General features: G+C 44.5%; 1 protein-coding gene across 2 annotated transcripts in view; it reads right to left on the bottom strand.

Moving 5' to 3' along the window:
* Positions 1-22,611, bottom strand: part of PIK3CG (phosphatidylinositol-4,5-bisphosphate 3-kinase catalytic subunit gamma) — a 195,691-nt gene extending 173,080 nt beyond the window's left edge. For both annotated transcript variants that reach the window (XR_015310129.1, XM_086967135.1), the window contains exon 1: positions 22,504-22,611. The gene's annotated coding sequence lies outside the window, so the exon portion shown is untranslated. The remainder of the gene's footprint in view (positions 1-22,503) is intronic.
* Positions 22,612-22,881: the final 270 nt, after the last annotated feature.

Raw genomic sequence — 22,881 nt, 5'->3', positions numbered from 1 at the left:
ATTAGTATCGAAAGCAGTGCAGTATTCACTAGTATTTACGCCAAATTTGCACGCTCTGCATGATATGCACTTGTGGAACCCTGTCTTACTCGATAACCAGTTCTTAGAGCTAACTACCTCCGGACTTGATTTCACTAAGTCATCCCATATAGAGGGAGCCCTTCTAAAGGTGATAGATGGTTCTTATAGTAGCAATTGAGCTAGGGTGATATCAGTTCTTAACAATGGCCAATGTTTTTTTAATGATCCCCCTCACTTTCCTTTCTTCCTTGTTGAACGTGGTTATAAGGCTAATCTGTTCTTGATTTGTGGTGGGATCCAGGTTATCTCTCAACCTGTCTTTATTTCTTGATCCAGCCAAACATTCCTCTCTGCTATGGCTATTGGCCTTGATCTTTGCATGCTCTAACTCTTTTGGGCAGTACCCACGGGCAAGGAATCTCTTATGCGCTTCTGTTTGACAAACCTCTAGGTCTAAATCAGAACTACATATTCTTCGCATTCTGAGGAATTCCCCGTAAGGTACACTTCTATTCAAGTGCCCTGGGTGCACACTCTTGGCGTGTAAAATTGCATTCCCAGCAGTTTGTTTTCTTTGCAATTTGGTTTGGATTGCGTTGTCTTTCACATAATCTCAACATCAAGGAACTGTATGCTCACTTTGCTTATGTCTGCCGTAAATTGGAGGTTAAGATCATTTTCATTAATTGTACTAACAACGTTTCTGGCCGACTCCTCTGTCCCCCTCCATATCATGCAGATATCATCAATAAATCTCCAAAACTGGACTACGTTTGATTCAAAAAGTGATTTGTGTGTCCCCATGAGGACATGCTCCTCCCACCCCCCTGCATGTAAACATGCATAGATTGGGGAGAAGCATGCCCCCATAGCGACACCCCTCTGCTGCTGAAAGATTTCTTTGTGAAAAAGAAAAAAGTTATTGGTAAGACACAATTGTATCATCCTTAAAAGCATAACATTATGTTGTCTATACACAATACTACGTTGATCTAGAAAATACTTTACAGCATTGTGTCCATCCGCATGTTGAATACTAGTGTAAAGGGTACTGATATCTAAAGCAATGAGAACATAGTCTGCCTTCCATTCAATGTTGTTAAGTTTAGATAGGAAATGTCCGGTATCCTTTATGAAAGAAGGTAAGTTCTCAACAAAATCATGCAGGAAGTGGACAACATATCTGGAAACTGCTCCTAGAAGGCTTCTCTGATCAGAAATGATTGGTCGCCCAGGCGTTGGTATAACTTGTTTATGGATCTTTGGAAAGAAATAAAGGGTGGGGGTCACTGGGAAGTCATTTTTAAGGAAGTTGTGTTCCTGCTTACTCAGTAATCCATCCCTCTTCCATTGATTTAGTTCTTTGTGCACATTTTCTTTAAGGCATTTGATGTCATTAAAAGTGCTCTTCCTGAAACATTCCTCATCACTCGAATGCCGATTTGCTTCCTCCATGTACATTGTACGGGGCCATATAACAATGTTCTCTCCCTTATCTGCTTTATTTATTATAAGGTTGGCGTTGTTTCGGAGTTTCTTCATGAGGGTTGCATATTGCTTTTCCATATACTTGTGTCGTTTCACTTTTCTGGCAGTAACACATTGTAGTTCCTTTAAATCTTCAATTACAATGTAATTGAAGGCATCTATTGTATCCTTCGGCATGAGTGGTATGAAAGTGGATGATGGTTTAAAATGGCTAACACACAGATGATTGGTACTTATGCCCATAGCTTGCAAATACTCCTGTGTAGATCTCCCATCGTTCTCATCATCTGTAGCCAGGGCCTGTGCTAACCTTAATGCATTAGTGTCCGCTACTTGGAATTTACTAGTGGGTTGCAACATCCTAATTGTTTTGGTGGCCTGATCTTGCACATTGGCTAATTTGAAATGCTTCTTTAGCTTCAATTTCCGAATAAATTTAAAAACATCAATGCGAGTTTGCACATAATTGAATGAATTCTTTGGACAAAATGACAAACCAAGGGATAGCAGTTGCAATTCGGCTTTGGATAGAGTGACATCAGAAAGGCGACCCCTATGTTACAAACTTTGGGGAGGTTCAGTTACCACTTCTTTCCCCTGCCTCTCTTTGTGAATCCTCGCCCTCCTACATTCCCTCCTTTCTTTGCGCCTTTTGTTATTTCTGCTTCGCTTTTCTTTTGCTGTTGCTGGGTCCGTGGTCGAAGCGTTTTGCGCCTGTCCTCTAATAAAAAACCCAGCTCTTCTGATGGAGAGTAGTTGGTCGGTATCAGAGTTTGATTAGATGTTCGTGCATTGCGGTCATCTGAGTCAATACTACTTGCTGCAGAACTAAATTTGATTTCTGAATTTTCTATATTGGGCATATCCATTGTGGGCTGTGCACTGTTCTTAGGTGCCAGCACTTGCCTTTTAACCGTGTCATATTTGCGTGCGAACGTGAATATCCTGCCAGTTTCATAATCACACTTGTCACGTGCGAATTTGTACTGCTTGCGTGTCCTTATAGTTTCCTCATGCTTGAGTAACCGGGCATCAATTTCATCCCTATATTTTTTAATGGACTCTTTGTTGACATGTTTTTCCAAATCACTATTCAGTTGTTCAATTTCTTTTAAAGTGTCATTCCAATCGATTATATATATATATCCATGAACTGGGAGGAGCGCTCAGGTATGAGATGCGGTGCAGGTGAGCCCCTCACTACTTCAGAGGAGGGGCATAACGAATAAAACAAGAGAAGACATTCTTGGGAGTACAACAACGGAGGCATCTGATGAGGCTACCGCCGAAACGCGTCATGCCGTACACCAATAGAAGAATCCCGTGAAACCCTGCCGCGTCCCTTCATCTTTTTCTAACTGGGAAAGGAAGCCTTGGACATAATAGCGTGAGACCAATGACACGCAGAGGGGAGCCTTCCTTAAGTGGTCTTCCGGTAGTGTTTAGGGTTCATTGGCGTAACCCAGACCACCCCGCACCCGACGGAAGCGAAGGCGTTGCTGCCAGCTAACAGTCCGTGACATACACGGAGAGAACACGTTACTTTAACGGTGTCTCCAAGCCGAGCCAACGGAGGAACTGCGAGGCTGGAAGCGCAGGGGTAGGAATCAACAATCACTCGACACAGTTTTACCCTCCCAAGCCGACAGCCCTCTAACTCAGCCTCTCAATTGAGAATAGAAAACACTCTGGCTGTGTGGTGAGCACTCTTCCATGCTGAGAACCAACTGCATGCTGGAGCATGCAGTCCTTAACCATGAACTGGGAGGAGTGCTCAGGTACGAGATGCGGTGCAGGTGAGCCCCTCACTACTTCAGAGGAGGGGCATAACGAATAAAACAAGAGAAGACATTCTTGGGAGTACAACAACGGAGGCATCTGATGAGGCTACCGCCGAAACGTGTCATGCCGTACACCAATAGAAAAATCCCGTGAAACCCTGCCGCGTCCCTTCATCTTTTTCTAACTGGGAAAGGAAGCCTTGGACACGATATATATATATATATATATATATATATATATATATATATATATATATATATATATATATATATATATATATCCACAACTCACATCCACCATCTGCCGCTCCTCATTTTCCCAGGTGCCTCCTTAACGCACGGTGGAGTGCGTAAAATGTCTCCAAACACATAGCTCGAATCCCCGAGCTGTTCAACAAGTAAGGACACTCCAGCCAATTTTCTTTGTCTCTGCGCTTAGTTTATTTTCGCGCGCACACTCAGTCAACAAACAAACGCGTTTCGGCGTTGCCGCCTTCGTCAGTGCTGGCTGACAGAGACATTTTTTCATTTAAATAAAGTTTTCAATCATCAACACATCACATGTTAAAAAGTAAACATAAAAAGAGGCACAATAGTTCATTCATTTTTGGCGGCCATCTTGTAACGTCTCAGATCGGTGTAAATGTTAAATCACATTTGCCTTAAGTTCATTGCATAAGTTTTAAACAAATAATACGCGGAGTGAATAATTCATTTCATGTAAATCCAACATTATATTACACAACCCTGAGTGGGCTATTTTTTCCTTTTTCTTTATCTCCGCAATCTCACAGTTCGAGATATGTTATTACCATATAATCTTACTGTTACATAGCAATGACTTAAGTTCACTATATTCAGTTTGAAAGAGTGTACATTCCACCCTCATTCAACATATCATGCCCTGGATGGGCTTGTCACACGACGAGCTCTTTATTCAGAGTACATCGGTACGTTACTAATATCTTGGACAACTATGCTCATCTCAGAAAGTGCCTCATAATACCCTCTTTTTTCAATACTATTTTGCCCTGAATGGGCTTTCACATCTTAATCGAATAGACACATTCCTCCAAACATATAGGGGAGCAAAAAAGAGGGTGGGACGGTGATGGGGAAAGGGAGGAGAGAAAAATACAGCAGGAAAGTTAAAATAAGCATTATCAATTATCAATGGTGGGAGGGGGAAGAAGAGGAAGGGGGGATGGAAAAGAAGGCTCACTATTCAGTATTATCTGCTCTGGTTGTGTGGGTTAGTGTAAATGTACCCACATTTCCTCTTCGTTGTTCAGACCTACTGGGTTTTTAGTTTGGAGCATGATAATATAACGAGACTCCAACATTCTTAACTTCTTGACCCAGTCTCCTCCTCTCTCTGTTCTTACCAATTGGTCTAATATGAAGAAGGACAGCAGATTGTTATTGCTTTGATGTACCTTCTCATAGTGCCGGGCCACTGGATAGGTTTGATCTTTCAAATTAATAGCCCTCATATGTTCGAGGATTCTCAGTTTGGTCTGTTTGGTGGTGCTGCCCACGTACTTCTTGCCACATGGACACACCAAGCAGTATACTGTAAACTCTGAGTTACAGTTCAGTAGTTTGGAGATTTGTCTTTTCTGTCCCCTTCCTGGTACCTCATACTCCTTGACCTTTTGGGAATTTCTGCAGGCCTTGCATTTCATGCATGGGTAAAAACCCAATACTGGGGCTTTCTTCTTTTTCTTAACTTCATGATGGCTGTTCACTAGGTGGTCTCTAAGTGAATGACTTCTTCGATATGTTACCAGTGGGTAGTCAGATAAAGACTTTCCCACCACACCATCTGATTTGAGTATATTCCAATTTCTTCGCAGAATTTGGAACATCTCTGGTGATTTGTCATTGAAGTTTGTAGTAAGTCTCAATGTCATATCTGTTTTCTTGACCTTGTCTATCAGTAATTCATCGCTCACAATTGTGTAACACGGAGAGAGGAGGACTGTGGCATACCGGCATCACGTGGACTGAGCTTGAGGAGGCTTCCGAGGGCTGACAGAACGCGGAGCTGGTGAGTTAACAACTCCGTTATTGTGACACTGGTTGATCCCGTATAGCCAACAAAATCTGAGTTCTCTGCTGTGTTGGCAAATCATAGCGTGCACACCTGAGAGATGTTTACGGATGGAGAAAGGGAGGAAGCAGCAGGCAGTTTATTTGACCTAAAAGCAATTGGGAAAAGCAAGGAGAAATCAAAAGAAAAGAATGTACCAGGCACATTAAAAGATCTATTCGCCACTTTGGAAAAAACATACGAAAAGGAGATTCGTAAGTGGTGGGAGGCAACAAGCCTCCAAAAATACCTGGAAGTCGGTAGAGTCCCGAGCGGGCTGAGAATATTTATCGTCCCTTCGTATGAAAATCCGAACAAGGAACTCCTTGAGGAATGGTCGGAGTTTATGACAGGGACAACGCATCAAATGCTCAAAATTCTTGTGAAGCACGCATGGAGAGATAGAGCGAAACTCCAGGAAGAAATCAAAGAAATTGAGAAAAAGATTAATGAGGATAAAGATGAGAAAAAAAGTGAAGAACTTCACAAGCAGATGAAACAGCGGTTAATAGATTATGAAAACACAATCAAAATAAGGAAACAGGAGAAGTTTATTCGAGATGAGAAGGATTACTCAAATGGCCGCATCCTAACGTTTGCGAAAAAATATGATGTCCCACGCCAGAATCAGCAATTGGCAAAAAAGCAACCTCAATCTGTTGTGGAAATAAGCACAGAGGAATCAGAGGTATCCGAAGATGAATCTGTACAACAGGGAAAACGATTTGGTGCAAGGACACCGGTGCAAGGAGCAACTATCCACTTCAAACACTTTTTTTCAAGAGTACGAGTTGATGCGTGGTCTAAGACAAAGACCGGCACCACGAACCCATCCACCAGCGGCGGCAAGAGGAAGACAAGGAGGGGCAAAAAAGGCAGAGGTGGGCCGTTCTACCCCGATAATGACCCGCAGCAAACGCGGGGGCAGATGGTAACAGCAAACAATGATACAAAGAAGCTGACGGAGAAAACAATCATCAATCTGTCAGATAGGGTACTGACAGAAAAAGAGAGCAGCTTATTACAATTGGGATTAACATTCTGCCCCACTCCAGCATTTGACTATACACAAGCCCGCATTGACCTTTTCAAATTTGTAAGGAAGGTTAAGCTAACGAAGATATTTAAACTTCATCCCAAGGATACAGCACCAATGACTACAGATGGAGATGTAAGTACAAATACATTAGTAGGTACTGATATGGAAGCACTGATTACAGCACATGGACTAATGGAAGATACCAATTCGCAGGAGGATCCGAGGGAATCACTAACACAATTCCTGGAAGAAGGGGGAATTGTCCAGAAAGGCTGCAGGAGCAGCATGAAAATAAAATCACATTTCAATCCCAAGGGTACACATGATGCGATAGATACTTTTCAGGAAGTAGTCATTGAAGAATTAAAGGACCTACAGAAAAGGAAATTTAATGGTGCTAAAAGAAACTTTAACAAACTGGAATGGAACACAATTAAAAATCTACGGGATGACGAGAAAATAGTCATCAAACCCAGTGACAAAGGGGGAAATATTGTGTTGCTAAACAAACAACAATACGAGGATGAGGCTTTCTCACAACTAAGAAAACCAGAACATTACGCTCCCATCAAAAGAGAACAATATGCTGGGAGTATAACGAGGTTCCATACTCTAATTGCAGAGTGGAAGGACAAGGGAATTTTGGATGTAAAGGATTGGACGAATTTGAAAAATGAACATCCACAATTAGCCACATTCTATCACTTGCCAAAAGTGCATAAGAGTAAAATTTGGCCGCCCGGACGACCTATAGTGTCGGCAATAGATAGCCTGTTGGAGAAAACCTCTATGTATATTGACAATTTCATAGCACCATTAGTAAAGGACTTGAGTTCCTATTTTAGGGACACACAGGACTTCTTAAGAATATATATATGCAGCAACAGCAGTTTCCAAAGGCTCCGCATTCCCATCGACCCAGGAAAACCACACGAATCCAACGTAGATAAAGGCACAGAGTTTATTAAAAGCTTGAGTCCAACAAAATCTGATGCGTTTTGGGCATCCGCCCTTGCTCACAGACAGTCAGTTAATGCGACATTCACATTTAAATACCCAGTGCCTCACAGTTGTTTTCTTTCAATTGACAATTTTTTTTCTTTTTTTCAAACATTACACCATGTGATCATGGAAAAAGAGGACATACTCCATTCTGAGCACTAGGAAGTCTGTTTTCCAAACAATCATACCAGCAGTTGTTTTCTACTGCCTTTGAATTGGTTAAAATCCACAATATCAAAAAAGAATAACTTGAATCCATTATTCATAATAAAGTGCATCTAGTGGCCAAAAAATGTGTCAAACATAATATAATCCGACGCATATAATATAATTGCATATAATGCTAGCAAAATCAAGCAAATAGAGCCACGTTAAAATCCATTAAAAAACAATGCAATCTTTTGGATAAAACCCATTCATTGTGCAAATTACGCAATCATGTGCAATTTTTTAGTTAATATCCTAATAAAGTGCAAATGCAACGTGCAAATATATGCTTTTTATGTAAACATTATAAAGTGAAAAAAATGCAATTTGTGCAAAAAATGCAAAGACGTAAACAATTGGATAAAATCCAAGATGAATGGGTTCTATATGTCTTCTTATATAACATGGCAACAAGGAAATTGAATGCTTGAAATGCAAAAGGCCAAAAATGGTATCTTAAAAAAGAAAATGGATCAATATTAGATAAACCACTATAGGATATTCCCAATGTAATTTTAGGTGGAGAAAACAGACATTAACAAATAGTCCCATGTGGCTATGTCCAGATAAAGTAAGAAAGTGTAACCCAAATAATAAAAGTGGGAAAAAGCTTATATGGTGACCACCATGAAGCAATATGTGATAGGGAAAAATGGGAAAATGATAAAGTGTATAAAAGAAATTCCGTATACAAAAATTATATCAAACCAAGGATATTACTGGCAGATGATCATCTCAGTAATCAGTATATTGAGCAACAAAGGTTTACAGGAAAACGTGCAAATCTTCTGTATTGTTGAGCCCATTTGGAAATCTACTGTCTAATTCCAAAATGAATTGGGACTCAAGTCTCCTAAGCATCTTGTCCCTGTCCCCGCCCCTCACAGGCTTGTCCACTGAGGCGATGACAAAATACGTTAGGCATTGTAAATCATTTTTGTGACTGCTCTTAAAATGCCTGGCCACCGAATATGATGGATCATTGTTCACGATGGCACGGAGATGCTGGAGAATCCTGACATGCACAGGTTGTCGTGTACTGCCGACATATCTAAGTCCACATGTGCATGTCAGGACATATATGGCAAACTCAGTTTTGCAGGTGAACTGACCCCTGATGTTAATTGGGTCAGGACTAAAGGGTGTGTAATACTGAGTAGTAGTTTTGCCAAATTTGCACGCCCTGCAGGAGGTGCAGCGTTTGAAACCAGAGCGAGATTTCATCCACTCTTGTTTCTTCCTAAGTTCTGGAAAATCATGACAGATATGTGATCTAAGGGAAGGGCCCTTCCGAAAGGTCACAGTGGGACCATCAGGCAGTCTAGGTTTTAACACCTGGTCAGTTAATAAAACCGGCCACCTTTGTGTCACAATAGATCTTATTTGTCTTGCTTGCCTGCTATAGGCAGTTATGAGTCTTGGTGCCTCAGTGTTATCATCAGGGACACTCCCAGACCTGATGTAAAGTGTCTGGTCTAGCAAGGATTCACGAGTTCTACTGTTTGCTTTCTGCAATGCCAACTTAAGGGTAGATTCAAGGTAGCTATATATATCTCTATGTTTTTTCTCCAATTTCGTATATATACATATACTTATACAAGTCCAAAGTACTGTAGCGCCCTCTCAGGCAAGACACAGTAGTATTAGATCAAAATAGGGATTTAATAATTCATAAACCCCGCATGACCATTTAGACCGTGTAAAGGTCTTGTTCAAGGTCTTGTGAACAAGACCGTGACACGGTCTAAATGCGTCATGCAGGGTTTATGAATTATTAAATCCCAATTTTGATTTAATACTACTGTGCCTTGCCTGAGTGCGCACTACAGTACTTTGGACTTGTTTATTGAAATTACCGTATATATACTGTATATATGTATATGTATATGTATATATATATATATATATATATATATATATATATATATATATATATATATATATATACACACCAATCTCTCTCCCAAGCCTTGGAAAAGAGTGTGACCATGCTCCGGGGGACTGGAAAAGCTGCTTTATTTGAATAAAGTTGCGCAAGCATTGAAAGGAAATTGCTGAAACGCTTGGCAGACGCGTTTCGTCCTTGGAAGGGACTCTTCAGTGCCTGTTTCAGTTTGTTCTCCTTTGAGGGGCTCTTTGCTGTAAAGTTTTATCTTGCTGTGGCCACTCCCAAGTCACGTGGTTACGCCCCTTCTATGCCTCACAGGTGTGTGAATCTCCTTGCGCTGGGCCTGCTCCTCTGTTGCATGCTGGATACTGTAGTTCGCCGCAGGGACCCATGTGTATACATATATTGCTCTTTGTTTACTGCTATTCACAGTTCACCGTCCAGCGTTGTCGGTGCCTGCTATGGCGGCAGTCCCTGTCTTAATTTCCTCACCACGCGATCTCCTCCAGAACTCCGGAAGAAATGATAAAGCGGTCCACCAGGGGACTTTATACAATGATTTATCGTGCACCACAACGCGTTTCGGTGTTGGCCTTTTTCGAGGGGAAAAATAAATATTATCACTCATTAGCAGTACACAAAGTATAGTAATTTACCTTTTGTAGCACAACTGGTTGGGGGATGAAGTCCCTTTGGCTGCAGAGAGTCCTTAGGGGCCAACCACCCTCCTGTTACCTCCAGTAAGTCCCACATAGAGGGTTTGCTGAGTGGTGATTGGAGCCCCCTCTTTCTGCACCACTCTGCAAACATGCCTCCTGGTGCACTACTAGTTTGGGGATGATGTCCCTTAGATGCTGAGGGTCCTTCAGGGCCAGGAACCCCTTCTGTTACCTCAAGTTAGTCCTGCATAGCGGGATTGCTGAGAGGCCTTTGGAGGCCATGCCCCCTTTCTCCACCACTCTGCAAACAAGCCTCCTGGCACACTACTGGTTGGGGAATGAAGTCCACTTTACTCCGTACAATCCTTGGGGGCCAACTACCCCATGTTACCTCCAATAAGTCCTACAGAGCTGGATTACAGAGAGGTTATGGAAGGCCATGCCCCCTTTCCCACTCTGCAAATGTTCCTCCTGGCGCACAATTAGTTGGCAGATGAATTCCCTTTGGCTGCTGAGGGTCCTTGGGGGCCAACTACCCATCCTGCTACCTCGAGTAAGTCCCACACAGTGCGATTGCTGAGAGGTCTTTTGGCGGCCATGCCCCCTTTCTTCACCACTTTGCAAACGCCCCTCCTTGTGCACTACTGGTTGGGGGATAAAGTCCTATTGGATGCTGAGGGGCCTTGGGGGCCAAGAAGCCCTCCTGTTACCACCAGTAAGCCCCATACAGCGGGATTCCTGAGAGCTTGTCAGAGGCCGCTCCCTTTCTCCATCACTCTGCAAGCACAACTACTAGTTAAAAAATCATAGATATTCACTTAAAACACCAAAGGTTGTAGGGACGTTATAGTTAGGAAATAGAATTTAAAAACCTTAGAATTTCACCTAAAAAAACAAAGTTTAAAGGGACCTTCTAGTTAGGAAATAGAATTTGAAAAACCTTAGAAATTCACTGAAAAAAACAGGGACGTTATGGTTAGGCTCAGATTTCACTCATACAAAACCATTGAAATTCAGCAGTTATAGTTACCTGAGCTAACTATAACTTAAGCCCCCTTAATGCACTGCTTATTTTTTTATGGGTTTTTTTTGTGGCGTTTTAATAACACAAACTAGACCCGAAGGTATCAGAGCACTTTACATGAGCACCAGTTACATTACAGATGGACACATTCATTTGTTTTGTTAATCATGGGGAGATTAAGTGTTTTGCCCAGATTCACATAATGTTGAGCATCCCTGCCGAGACTCCAACCGGTTACTTACCAGCTCTGAGGTCAACAGCCCTAGCCGTTAGGCCACATTCTGACCTCACATATTACATCTTCAGTGATATCACTCATGACATCTCAAATGACATCACTGATGACATCGTCCAGTGAGAGTAAGTGTTTTTAAGAGTTTATGGGTTTTAAAGATATGCACTAACCTACTACTAAAAGTTAGATTACTATACTAGTTGCCCTACTGAGTGATACTATCTAACATGTGTGTTCTGAGTGGGTGTGTGAATGCATGCATGAGTGACTATGGGTAAGTGAGCAGGGGCGGCTCCTCCACAAGGGTGGAAGAGCATCGCCCACTGTTTTCTCGCAGTGCGAGAAACAGAAGCATAAAGTGGTAATAACTACCATTTTATGTTTCTGCTTCTCACACTGCGAGATAGCAGAAGGGTTTGGTTGCGGTCGGGGCTGCTCTGCGAGCAGGGCTGGACATGGGAGAACTGGTGTGCCCACTCCTGAGTGCGCATGCCTGGTTTGATTGCCCTCTGGGGCCTACCAAACCGGTCATGCGCACTCTACCCTTCTCCATGCAGGCTGCAATGCAGCCTACATGGAGAACAGGGCCGGGCGGCGTCCCGACTATCACAACGCTGCTTGCAGTGTTGTGATTGGCTTAAGGGTGGTAGGCTGGCTGCCTCCTTTCTGTTCCAGAGGCAGGAGAGCAGGAGCAGAAGCAGAGATGGCACAGGACCCGGCCGGCAGGAAGGTAATTTACTTTTTTTTCAATTAAATTACCCCCGCGTGACCCCCCTCCCCGCAAAAACCTCCCTGCCCCCCACCCGCAAGTAATGCCGGCCGCGTCTGTGAGTGGATTTCTGAGTAGGTATGTGAGTGGTTGTCTCAGTGGTTGTATGGGTGAGTGAGTGGCGATGTGAGTGGCTCTATGGGTGGTTACGTGTGTGTGTAGTGACTCTATGGGTGATTGAGTGGGTGTCTGAATGGCTGTATGAGTGAATGACTCGGTGAGTGACTGTATGGGTGAGTGAGTGGCTGTTTGAGTGATTGAGTGGTTGTGAGTTGGTGTGTGAGTGGCTGTATTGGAGAGTAAGTATCGGTGTGAATGGGTATATGGGTGAGTGAGCGGATGTGTGAGTGCTTGTATGGATGTGTGAATGGGTATGTAAGGGGTTGTGTGGGTGTCTGAATGTTTGTATGGGTGAGTGATTTGCTGTATTGAGAGTGGTATGGCTGAAGACGGCTGATAGCCAGAAACCGGTCCTAGGATGCTTGATTCCGGTCCAGGAAAGACATGGCTTGGCAGTTCGGGCTGGACTGTTCCTTTGAGGCACATGGTCAAGGCTGATTTGCCTATGGCCATGTCTGAACTGGGGTGGTGTGTAGTGCAAAAAAAGATGGATTTAGGCCCAGATCTCTGTACTGGGGTGAATGTATGACATTGTTCTGCATTCTGTCCATCAACTGTTGTTTTTGCATTTGTCACCCCGAGTGGGATGGGTATGCTCAGACGTGAGTCCCATGCTCTCCACACCACTGGAGTCAAGCTATCCTGGCTTAAGACGGCTGATAGCCAGAAACCGGTCTTAGGATGCTTGATTCCGGTCCAGGAAAGGCATGGCTTGGCAGTTCGGGCTGGACTGTTCCCATGAGGCACAGGGTCAAGGTTGATTTGCATATGGCTATGTCTGAACTGGGGTGGTGTGGAGTGCAAAAAAACGATGGATTTAGGCCCAGATCTCTGTACTGGGGTGAATGTGTGACATTGTTCTGCCTTCTGTCCATCAATTGTTGTTTTTGCATTTGTCACCCCGAGTAGGATGGGTATGCTCACACGTGAGTCCCATGCTCTCCACATCACTGGAGTCCAGCTATCCTGGCTGAAGACGGCTGATAGCCAGATACCGGTCCTAGGATGCTTGATTCCGGTCCAGGAAAGACATGGCTTGGCAGTCCGGGCTAGACTGTTCCCTTGAGGCACAGGGTCAAGGCTGATTTGCATATGGCCATGTCTGAACTGGGGTGGTGTGGAGTGCAAGAAAATGATGGATTTAGGCCCGGATCTCTGTACTGGGGTGAATGTATGAAATTGTTCTGCATTCTGTCCATCAACTGTTGTTTTTGCATTTGTCACCCCGAGTGGGATGGGTATGCTCAGACGTGAGTCCCATGCTCTCCACACCACTGGAGTCAAGCTATCCTGGCTGAAGACGGCTGATAGCCAGAACCGGTCCTAGGGTGCTTGATTCCGGTCCAGGAAAGACATGGCTTGGCAGTTCGGGCTGTACTGTTCCCTTGAGGCACAGGGGCAAGGCTGATTTGCATATGGCCATGTCTGAACTGGGGTGGGGTGGAGTGCAAAACAACGATGGATTTAGGCCCAGATATCTGTACTGGGGTGAATGTATGACATTGTTCTGTATTCTGTCCATCAACTGTTGTTTTTGTATTTGTCACCCAAAGTGGGATGGGTATGCTGAGACGTGAGTCCCATGCTCTCCACACCATTGGAGTCAAGCTATCTTGGCTGAAGACGGCTGATAGCCAGAAACCGGTCCTAGGATGCTTGATTCCGGTCCAGGAAAGACATGGCTTGGCAGTTCGGGCTGGACTGTTTCCTTGAGGCACAGGGTCAAGGCTGATTTGTATATGGCCATGTCTGAACTGGGGTGGTGTGGAGTGCAAAAAAATGATGGATTTAGGCCCAGATCTCTGTACTGGGGTGAATGTATGACATTGTTCTGCATTCTGTCCATCAACTGTTGTTTTTGCATTTGTCACCCCAAGTGGGATGTTATGCTCAGACTTGAGTCCCATGCTCTCCACACCATTGGAGTCAAGCTATCTTGGCTGAAGACGGCTGATAGCCAGAAACCGGTCCTAGGATGCTTGATTCCGGTCCAGGAAATACATGGCTTGGCAGTCCGGGCTAGACTGTTCCCTTGAGGCACAGGGTCAAGGCTGATTTGCATATGGCCATGTCTGAACTGGGGTGGTGTGGAGTGCAAGAAAACGATGGATTTAGGCCCAGATCTCTGTACTGGGGTGAATGTATGACATTGTTCTGCATTCTGTCCATCAACTGTTGTTTTTGCATTTGTCACCCCGAGTGGGATGTTATGCTCAGACTTGAGTCCCATGCTCTCCACACCACTGGAGTCAAGCTATCCTGGATGAAGACGGCTGATAAGCAGAAACCGGTCCTAGGATGCTTGATTCCGGTCCAGGAAAGACCTGGCTTGGCAGTTCGGGCTGGAAGGATCCCTTGAGGCACAGGGTCAAGGCTGATTTGCATATGGCCATGTCTGAACTGGGGTGGTGTGGAGTGCAAAAAAATGATGGATTTAGGCCCAGATCTCTGTACTGGGGTGAATGTATGACATTGTTCCGCATTCTGTCCATCAACTGTTGTTTTTGCATTTGTCACCCCGAGTGGGATGGGTATGCTCAGACGTGAGTCCCATGCTCTCCACACCACTGGAGTCAAGCTATCCTGGCTGAAGACGGCTGATAGCCAGAACCAGTCCTAGGATGCTTGATTCCGGTCCAGGAAAGACATGGCTTGGCAGTTCGGGCTGGACTGTTCCCTTGAGGCACAGGGGCAAGGCTGATTTGCATATGGCCATGTCTGAACTGGGGTGGTGTGAAGTGCAAAACAACAATGGATTTACGCCCAGATATCTGTACTGGGGTGAATGTATGACATTGTTCTGCATTCTGTCCATCAACTGTTGTTTTTGCATTTAACACCCGTTAATAGTCATGGACATAGATCAGGGCATCATCGGCTTAAAGGGATATCATGAGCCAGGTCCTCCCCACGGCTTCGCCACAGCTTGGTCCCTGCACCCTCAGCAGACAGGCAAGGACTTCCATTGCCAGGGCTAATATTATGGGTGATAGGGAGCAACCTTGGCAGGTGCTCCGGCATTTCGGGAACCTGCATGAAATATGCTTTCCTATTTACACCCTTTCCCGCTTGGCTATATACAGTAATTTGACCCAGCCAGGGACTCAGGTCCCCAGCCCAGGCCGTCCAGTACAAACAACAGGTAGGACCAGCCCAGGGTGTCAAAAGCTTTTGCGATGTCCAATGATACCGCTATTGGAAGGTCAACAGCCCCTTCACGGGCCCCCATAATGTGGCACAGTCTGTAGGTGTTGTATAAGTTTGCTCTCTGGTGTATGAAGCCATTTTGGTCAGGATGTACCAGTGTTCATGACAGACGCAACAGTCTATTTCTGAGGACCTTACCCAAAATCTTATAATCAGTGTTCAACATTGACAGTGGGTGGTATGAACTCACCTTGGAAGGGTCCCTACCAGGCTTGGGCAGAACAACGATAAGGGCACTGTGGAGAGATTCTGGCAATATTCCATCGGTATGCCTTGTGATCAACCTTGAGTAACTTGGAATCAAACGCCCGTCTATACGCAGCATAATATTCCACGGGGAACCCATCTGTGCCTGGCACTTTATCTCCTCTAGTTGTAGGGGTTTCTCCAGATGCTGCCTCTGTAGTGGATTCAACTGCATTAGGGCAGTTGACCGCACATAAGCCGGAACCTGGTCTCTGTCTGGCCCCTGGGAGGGTAGCCAGCAAGTCATAGCAGTCTGCAAATACCTGGTTAATTTCAACCTGTGTATTAACAGTGAGACCACTAGCATTGTGAATCGTCCCTATCGCAGTTTTGAGGATTTCGGACTGCAACAGCCATGCCAGAATACACCCTGGTTTGTCTTGCTCCGCGTGCTGCCTAGCGAGGTGTGATACGTGGTCAATTTTACTAAGCCGGTGTGTCTCATCTCGATATTGCTTCTGCAAGATTTTGAGATGGGCCAGGGGTCCCAGGTCAGCCACCGCCTCCCTGTCAGACATTCGCATCTGGTGCTCCAGAGTCAGCAAAAAGTGGAGTAGCACTGATCTGTCCCCCTATGTGTTTTTGAAACAATGCCCCCTCATGACCCCCTTTAGGGCTTTCCATTCTGACCCCCTACTCTCCACCAAGCGCTTATTATCCTCAAAATAATGTTGTATGTGTTAGCCAATGGTCTTGCGGAAAGCTGCAACCTGGAGGGCTTCCTGGAGCAGCTTCCATGTGAATATTAGGGTAAACATCCCTACCTAGCGGAACAAGACATGCAGGAGGCTGTGGTCTGACAAAGTTTCGACCAAACATTCAGAGTTAGCCACTTTCTGCATAACTTGGAGTTCCCAAAGATGTAGTCCAGCCTAGTCTGCACCTGGTGGCCCGGGCGTAATAGGAGAATTCCAAGTTCTCCGGTTGCCCCAGTCACCATACATCATAAAGCCGACCTGTTACCGCCCACTCCTGAAAGTGCCATGTTACACGTAAGCCCTGTGTCCCTGGAAGGGGAGGTACCGACTGTTCCATTTCCATGCTATGTACGCAATTGAAGTCCCCTGTCCATATCCTCAAAGCTTGGGAGTGTGGCCGAGCAATGCTGGAGCTAGGGTATCAAAGAGCTTGCAATTGCAGCACATTTGGGGCATAGACAACTACAATTGAGATAGGTCTATCATCTAGTTTCCCCTCTAGCATCATTTATGTTTCCTCTGATGACTACCAGCTTGCTGTGCATAAAGGAGAACCTTGAGGCTACCCAAATGAGGATTCCCCTCTCATACACTGAGTTCCCAGTCCCATATACCTGAACGCTCCACTTCCTAACCACCTTTACGAGTTCTGCTTTTGAGCGGTGGGATTCTTGTATGCAGGCTATGTGTATGTGCCGTAGCCTGAAGTAGGCATAGACCAAATGATGCATAACCGGATTTGCCATGTCACATATATTCCAGGTAAGAACATTTAACTTTGCCTCCATTGACATGTACAGAGGTCAATAGATAATAAACCCATGCATGCATTCCCGTCCCCCTTCATCCTGCCACCAACCTCCGATGTCACCCTCTCAAAATGGACCAATAAATCTAATCAAAAGATGAATGGAAACTCAATCAATTTAATGTAATATTTTTTTTATATAGCCCAGACACTTTCCCATAGAATCTTAGGGAAATAAAATAACTATAGGAATATTTAGAAAACATCAGTCCCAAAAGCTTCACCAGTATTTTGTTTACATTTTTGAATAGCGGGATATGTTAAGACAATGTTTGTGTAAATACTATCAATAGAGGAAGTAGAGGGGCCCCAACTGGTCAAGAAAATGAAGCAATGAAATGTAGTATGACTAAGTAGGTAGGAACATGAGATAAATGTTAAGAGGCAATCCTTGGTAAAGGAGAGGTGTCACATAGATAGAATGATGAGTATAGGAGCGCAGGAGATGGAAGAAGTAGATTTTGGGTCGTCTCCATAAGAGGAGGCAGTGACATATGACCAGGAGGAAGCTAGGTAAAAGCATCATTGTTACTCCTGGGTTATCCAAAGGTAAGTTAGAATTTATTCTGCAGTTGAGGACCTTTCAGTAAGTTTCTGAAGATCTGATGGCTGGGTCATTTCTAATCTTGAAGGGTGTATTAACCCATCATTTGTGAGCAAAGAAGTAATCACATGCTGCACAGTGCAGATCTTTGAAGCACAAATTCTCATTGTTGCTTTCTTTTATTTACTCTATGACTTATTGACTTTAACAACATGCGATTCTGAAAGAACCCCCGTGCGACAAAGAAATGTCTTCCCAGAAGCGAATGTACAGGCCCACCGACCGACCACAGCTGCAATCTGTGAGAATTTAAGAAGACCCTCGCTCAGCACTTCTAATATTTTAGTTCCTTAGGGGGGAACATGGGGCATCTGCATATGTTTAGTTTTCTAAGAACAATAAATTGGGACACTAGCGTTGTGGTGAAAAATAATCTGCAACTGGTTACGTTTTGACTGAACCAACCCCGTTTGTCCCAGTGCAACCGCTTACAAGTCGCACCTCAGGAGCGGCTCCTCCGTTAGGGTAGAGGAGCGTCACCCCACTAAAAAATAAAATGATAATAAAACAATTTTATTATCATTTTCTTTTTCTTACTGCCAGTTGAGGTTAGGGCGGAGGTGGGGCCATCCAGACAAGGATCGCGCCACATTAGGTAGGTGTGTTGGGCTCTTGCAAGTGTGCATGTCAGTTTGACTGACCTTATTAGACCTGCCAAACAGACATGCACACTTATGTTTCTCCAACTCACAGCTGAGTTGGAGAAGAACCACAGGTTCCCTGTGCCTGAGCAGACTTCAAGTCAGCCCGCTCTGGCCAATCACAGGCGCTGCTATCATGCTGGTAAATAGTATTACCAGCATGACAGTAGTGAGGTGATTGCTCCCTGGGAGCCTGTGCAAAGTGACCAGCGCCAGGAGACGAGCACGGTGAGGTGGTGGCCGCAGGGACAGGTAAGTATTTGCATTTATTATTTCACCTCACCCCCACATTGCCCCACCACCCCAAAATTAGAGCAGCTCCACTGCTTATCATGTACTGGGGATATAGTCCCAAAACATCAAATAACATACCCTGAGGACCGCACCTCCAACTCAAGAGGCAAACAACAAGTATACGTATTATTAAGGTCTGTTTTTGTCCTTTGAGCTAAAGTGGAAAGATGAAAGGTTGAGTCAGCCCGTGTTTGACTCCTACGAATGACTTTCAAGGTACGCAAAGACCAAGACAGTAAGCTCATTCACCATCGGGTTATCTCTAGACTATTGTCTAAGAACACCTGGGGCCTGGGCACGAGTCAGCCGTCCACCCTGCCAAGAAGTTGGGCCCCACTGAAATATGCTGAACTTGTCCCAGTGTATTTTTCTGACACCGGGGCATGTTTAGCAGTGCCTGCATGTTGTCTGCTTTCCATTCCCAGCAGCAACATGCAGGCAGAGGGGGTTCTTTTTTATTTTCACCTCCAGCTGGGCCAAAGATAAAGGCTGAAGTTAAGGGGCAATGAGGCCTCCTTTTATGCCCATAAGATCTTAGTGTGCCCCGGTCTGGAGCCTTACACTTAGATGCAAATGCAATGGGCGGAAAACAAAGGTACACAGCTTGTTATCACTTTACAGGCAGTGCTTAATTTGTGCTGGTGTTTGCAGTGCTTAGCACCAGCACTTGTTTCTAAACACCGGCACTAAATTATGACAGTTCTCCACATGGTGGCATTGTCAAATTTGGAACAGAGCTCATAAATATGAAAAGGTGTTTAATATACCTAAGGAAGTAAGGTACACATGCATCAAAAAAGCCAATTGAGATTCTTTAATTGCGATTATTAGGGAATTGCAATTAAAGAATCGCAATTGGCTATGCATGTAGGAATCGCAAAGAAATTTGTGATTCCTACACATTCCTTAATTGCGACTCGCAAATTGCGAGTCGCAATTAAGGGATTGATTCCCATTCATTCCTATGGGCCTAGAGGCTTATATGAATGAATGGGAATTGCATGCACAATTTGAAAGTACCGCACATGCACTTTCAAGGGTGCAAGGGTGCCAAAAGGACACCCTGTTGCACCCCTGAAATTAAAATGTATTCACATTTTGTGCACACACACGCCACAGGGGCATGAGTGTGTGTAACATGGGACTTTGAAAAAGGCACTTTGGTGCGTTTTTCAAAGAAATCGCAAATTGCCATCAACTTAGATTGACGGTAATTTGCAATTCATATTTGCAAAATCGCAATTTTTTTACTTTAATGCATTGCATTTAAGGAATCGTAATTTGCAATTCCTTGAATGCAATCGCAATTTAAGTAATCACAAATTTTGCAATTCCTTAAATTGCGATTTTTGCATTTGGGATGATGTATCTCAAATGCAAAAATACTGGTTGCAAAGGGGCAGATTCTGCGAATCTGCCTGTTTATGACCGTTTTTTTGGTTGATGCATGTAGCCATAAAACCACCGGGGGGAAGCTATCCCTACAGTGTGAGGTAACCTGTGACTACCTTGGGCCCTGGTTCTTATAATTTTACAAATTAAGCACTGTTTACATGTACTTAAGGGAGGCATGCTTTTGACTTTGTTCAGTCCCTGTATAAAAGAAATATGCGTGCATTGTAAGAATGCCAGATGTGTTGGTCTGTCCCAGTATTTGCAGAAATAACAATTTAAATGGCACTATTTTATTTCTTTTATAGCACTACTCATCCCAATGCTGTACGCGACATATACATTATACAGTGATAATAAATCATGCAGGTGTGTAAATCAATGTACAAGATGTGTTACATAAGATAGTGAGAAGTGTAGGAGTCACATGTCCTTCATAGCTCACTGTGCTATATTAGAAGGATTACAATTTATGAAATGTAAGTAATAAAATGATCTCTGTCTTAAAAGCAGTATCCCGCTTACCTACTACATAAAATAAAAATCTGTCATATGCATGTTACACAACGGGCCTAATTAGGCTTTCCGACCAACATCCTTGGTTTCAATTCCGACCCCTGTATTACGTTTACAGCGGTCGGAATTCAAACCAGGCGGTCATTCCGGCTGGCTTCCACTGGCTCATGGAGCCTGTCGGCCAGTCTGAATCCAAAAAAAGGGATTCTGATGTTGGTTTCCAGCCGGCTTTCCATGTAGGGCTTTCCAACATGGAAAGCCTGTCAGAAAGCGACTTTGGGGGCCCCTAGCAGGGCCCCCTTCTCTCCACGGCCTCCGGTTGGGGCAGATGGGGTGCCTATGGTGCCCCCCTGTAAATCCCTGCACCGAGTGCCTGCCACACGGTGCAGGGATTTACAGAGACTCCCATTTCTCAATGGAAGCTTGTGCTGCGGCCGGTTTCTGACTGCTTCACAATCTCCGATAGGGAAATGGGACTCTGCGACCGCACCCAAGGTCAGTCTCGAAATCGCAGGGATGATGTTCAGAGGAAACTCCGACCGACATACTAATTAGGCCCAATGTGCTTTGAGGTAAACGCATTAACCTTCTATGCTACTTTGAATCAAATCTAGTACTAGAAAAAACACAGATCTCTCCAGCAAAAGCGTTAACCCCAAGATTTATCTTGTCAATGTTTCCTGATATTTACTGGGCCGCAAAGACTCTTCAGCAGGTGCCTTAACCCCACAAGATATTTTAAAATGCAGACTTTGGAACCAATTAAGCCTAACAGATCTACTGGCATGTTTCTCCTAGTTGCTAATTTCTTTGTTACAGTTTAACAAAAAATTTAAATTGATGTATTCGTTGAGACCTCATTTTTTTGGCACAACCTGGAGCAAAATCTTGTTTGTTAAATGTACTCATGATGGACCGGCTTTACATGTGTAAGGTGTCTCAATGTCTGACGTCAGTTCTTGTGAGGACACTTCCTGTGATGCCACTTGCAATGTCACGCTACCTAAGGTCGTACACTATGATGACAACCGCCATGATGTCAAACTTCAAACTTGCATACTGCCTAACTTGGTTAGTCTCTTCCTAGGAGGCAGTGAATGGGCGACCTGTGTGGTAAAGACTGCCACGAGCGTCCCAGGCGACTGACTGGCTCAGCTGAACAAAAACAAGAACGGCTAATTCGCAAACACTGACCTCATTATCAATGCGGTGTCACTCACCATGCAGGATGTAATTTAAAACGTCTTGCAGTATAAAATGACACCCACCGAGCGCCATCTGGAAGGGTACACGAACTCCCAGTTTCATCAGCTACATTTCAAAACTCTCACATGCAGATAACCACTTCAAAGAACCCGGCTTTGGCTATGACCATAATAAGTTAGTATAATTTAACATTTCTGTGACGCAGTGAAACTCCACAATATACCACCTATGGGCGCCGCAGCAGCGTAGACATATTTTACGATAAACAGAGCCGTCTGTTGCGGCGGGTGCGGAAGTTGACAATGCCCTGCTTCCTGCCACCAGACTTTTACATTTAGCTCCCTTTATAAGCTCACGTACGTGATCAAGTTCACACATTACCTACCCTCTTGGAGGGTGAGCAGACGCGCATTCATTCGCCTCAGAGCACACACTTTGCACCATTTATTGTCCGGTGGTGGCTGGCCGGAGTCCGGCCAGCAGCTTCTCTCACAACCAATCACAGGCGGGCCTCCTGCTTCAGAGGCCCTGCACCACTTTGAAGACGTGCGCGCGGCAGTGTTTACCTGTGCAGAGGACAACCCGGTAGAGCTGAAGGGACATCTGTAGCGATAGCTGGGCCCTGTCTCGTGCTCTGTGCTCTGGTGAGACTGCCTGTCAGCCGCCTGTCTGCATTGTTTGTTCTGCTTTTTGTATCCATTTGTAGTAGAGGAAGTGCTGCTGTTGCCAGGAAGGAAGCTTTCACCACGTTGATCAAACAATCAATTGCTCATTTTAGCATCTCAGAATCTACTTCCTGATGTTACAGGCACAGCGCGTGTTTACCGTTTTATAGTACGGAATTGCATGGTCTGGGACTACCGGCCACCCCCCTCCCTACTACACAAATTGCATTACTTAATTCAGCAAGTCAACACATGGGTCTTTGGAAGGCAGGGGTCAAG

Source organism: Lissotriton vulgaris, chromosome 1_1 (assembly GCF_964263255.1).
Source record: "Lissotriton vulgaris chromosome 1_1, aLisVul1.2, whole genome shotgun sequence".
NCBI lineage: Eukaryota > Metazoa > Chordata > Amphibia > Caudata > Salamandridae > Lissotriton > Lissotriton vulgaris.
The sequence above is the reverse complement of the archived record's forward strand: the minus strand, read 5'-3'. Positions and strand labels throughout refer to the sequence as shown.